Below are 3,600 nucleotides of genomic sequence, written 5' to 3'. Positions count from 1 at the left end.
TTTACTGCAGCTGTTCAGAATGTAAAATACATATTTTGCTAATATTTATTTTTGTGAAAAAGTAATTTTGAGGAAAGTGAACATCGTCTCCACAAATTTAATTAAAACAGCAAATCTAATCGAAAAATTCGATATAAGCTAACATTTTCACCCGATAATATATTTTGAAAAGATTATTATTTTATACAAATGTTCGAATAACTTGCAATAGATTCAAAAGCTGAATCATAAGTAAGCAACGGCAAGAACGAGCTTGTAAATTAGAAAAAAGTATTTAGTTAAATCGGAGAATGATTTTATGCCGATTAAACATTGGCGGCCATTAGTGTCGTGCACCACGTAATTATCAAGCACTTCAGGATTTTCACTTAAGGCTGAAATTAAACTTATTTTATTGCGTGTTTGTCTGGATATTTTTATTTTACACTCGTAAATATAACGTTCAGTGCACTTTAAATGATTTCGAAACAGTTTTGCTTTCAGAACTTTTGCTGCAATTATTGTTTGAGACTCGTCGTGTCGCTGTCTACCAATAAGGAGCCGAGTTGCTGTGAGAGATCGACCCCCCCCGCCAGGGAAAAACAGAACAGAGACAGACGGTGCCTGCGTTTATGCTGTGCGGCGATATTCAGAAAATATGCCCAGTTTGTGTGTTTGTATTCCTCGGTTCAATATTAGTGTATCTATACATAGTCCGTTCATTATTGTGGCATAAGAGACAAATTAAACTAATAGATTGCGGGATATTTCGATATTTTGCTAGAAAGTCCAGCACAGGACAATGGCGAATACATTGATGAGCGAGGCGTCTTTTATATTCCTGCTTTGTGCATCGGACCTGGTTTCGGGACAAATTCGCTACTCGATTCACTTGGAGCTGGAGAACGTGGACTTTGTGGGGAATATCGCTGAAGATTTAAGACTAAACATTTGGGAATTATCGGCACGCAAGTTTCGGCTGATTTCCGATGATAAGAAGCATTGCATGGAGGTAAATCTGGAGAACGGAATTTTATTTCTTAATGAAAGAATCGACAGAGTTGTAGACAAAGCTCTCTACCTGCTCCCTTTATTTTCAGATAGCGCTGGATAATCTTTCGGAAATGCATAATATCGGAGTCGAGATACTCGATGTAAATGATATTTCGCCGACTTTTACAAAGAGCGAGTTTGCTTTGCAGATCAATGAGTTAGTTGCCCCTGGGGCGCGCTTCCCGCTCGAGAGCGCGTGATCCGGATGTGGGCACGAACACAATCAGCTCTTACCAGATCAGTCCAAACGAACACTTCGGTATTAAAGTGCAGACAAGATCCGATGGGAGTAAAAGTGCTAAGCTGTTATTAGAGAAATCCTTGGATCGTGAGCAACAGTCTGTCTTTCATATTGTACTGACGGCCACTGACGGTGGAATTCCCCACAGATCTGGCACAACTCGGTTATTATTACTGCAATGGACGGTAACGATAACGCACCTTTATTCGAGCATGAAATCTATAAAGCAACCGTATCAGAAAACGTTCCGAAAGATACTTTGGTGATGAAAATCAAAGCTAGTGATCTAGATGATGGTAGCAACGCTGAACTAGCATATACTTTCATCAATCACATTTCCCAAAAGATTCGCGAGTTGTTCAAATTGGACCCCGAAAACGGAGAGTTTAGAGTTCAAGGAGCACTGAATTTTGAGGAATCAAATATTTATGAACTTGACGTACAAGGTGTGGACAATGGTATACCCGGTTTGACAGGGCATGCAAAGGTTATCGCCCGTTTAACTGATGTAAACGATAATGTCCCTCTGGTAGATTTGCGTCGGCGTCCAGCACAGTCCCCGAAAATGCGCAGCATGGAACAGTGATTGCTACAATAAGTGTAATGGACTTGGATTCGGGGAGAAATGGGGATGTTCGATGTCGAATTCTCGCAGATGTACCGTTTAAACTTTAAAAGTCTATGAGGAATAATTATAAGTTGGTGCTCAACGGCATTTTGGATCGTGAAACAACCGCATTGTACAACATCTCTATTTCGGCCTGGGACGGCGGGTCTACCCCTCTTTCAACGCGAAAAAGCTTATTAGTTTCCGTTTCTGATATAAATGACAACGCACCGAAGTTCACACAATCCTTATATAATGTACATCTAATGGAAAACAACACTTCGGGTGCTTCTATATTTACGGTTACAGCTTTGGATTCTGATATAAACCAGAGTGGTGCCGTTGTCTATTCTATTCTCGATAATCAGATATATGAGGTCCCAAGATATTTCACGATTAACGCCAAAAATGGGAACATCTACGCGCTGCGCTCCATTGACTATGAACAACTGAAACATTACCAGCTCAAGGTTCAAGCTCAGGATGCTGGATTCCCCCCCCCCCCCCCCACTGAGCAGCACTGCCATCGTGGATGTTATTATCTTGGACCAAAATGACAATGCTCCGGTTATTGTTTCCCATTTTACGTGGAACAGTTCAGCACTAGTGGCGATAGTGCCCCAATCAGTGTATCCAGGATACTTGGTCACTAAGGTGACCGCGACTGATGCGGATTCAGGTCAGAACGCACGGCTTTCTTACCAACTGTTGGAGGCCACAGATCTCAGTTTGTTTGCCGTGGGTATTCTCTCTGGGGAAATCAGAGCAACTCGAAGTTTGACAGACCAAGACATCATCACAGAGAGACTGGTCCTCTGTGCGAAGGACAATGGACTGCAGAACCTCTCCAGTACGGTCACAATCTCATTTACAATCTTGTCGAATTTTACTGAAAAGTCTTCTGAATGAACTGAGGAACACATGCAGTCAGAATATGTTTTCGATCTCAATCGTTACTTAATCATCATTTTGGGATCAACTTCCTTTCTGTTTCTTGTAACGATAATTTTTCTGGTTGTCCTGAAATATAAACAAGACAGAAATATTGCTGATGATTAGTTCTACAGTTTGTTGTTACAGACGGAAGAATTCGAGTAACGTGTTCAATCAGAAACCTGCAGCAAATGAACCTTTAAATTATACCGGAAGTGTTCAGAATGACGAGTATCGTTACATTGTATGTCTATCTCCAGAATCATCGAAAAGCGATTTTCTGTTTCTAAAGCCCTGACATCTTACCTTACATTTCAATGACTGGGTGTTCTGGATACCGGTGGAAGAACATAATTTAGAATCATTTTTTTTTATTTGGAGTGACAGATGATTCACTTTAGTGAACAGCTGTTTGTTAAGCGACGAAGTAATGGGCAAGTTTTATTTGTATGGGTCAATGCTCATATTGGTAATCAAATGCTTGATAGGTCAATTTACTTCCACCTTGCTCATATGATCCTGCAAATCAATGATGTGACTATACCTGGCGCTTTTCTGACAGGCTTAAATCGTATATGCTGTATTATTATGAGCATGAAGTTTGGCGTTTACTTGTTTCAATCTCATCTTGATGAAATGCATATCAATGGTTTCCACTGCTATTCATCTATCCGCTGCTGTGGCGTTTATTAATCGCATGCATAATAAATTGGTTCATTTGAAGTGGCATAATTGCAATGCTTGGGGCGCTTTCACCGCTGAATAGAACGGGGACGTTTCATAGACA

The 3,600-nt window shown here is 40.6% G+C and overlaps 1 pseudogene; it reads left to right on the top strand.

The window, feature by feature from the left end:
- Positions 1-781: 781 nt before the first annotated feature.
- On the top strand, positions 782-3,111 carry LOC139261957 (protocadherin-10-like; annotated as a pseudogene).
- Positions 3,112-3,600: the final 489 nt, after the last annotated feature.

Source organism: Pristiophorus japonicus, chromosome 4, assembly GCF_044704955.1.
Source record: "Pristiophorus japonicus isolate sPriJap1 chromosome 4, sPriJap1.hap1, whole genome shotgun sequence".
Lineage (NCBI taxonomy): Eukaryota > Metazoa > Chordata > Chondrichthyes > Pristiophoridae > Pristiophorus > Pristiophorus japonicus.
This window is presented reverse-complemented; position numbering and strand designations above follow the sequence as displayed.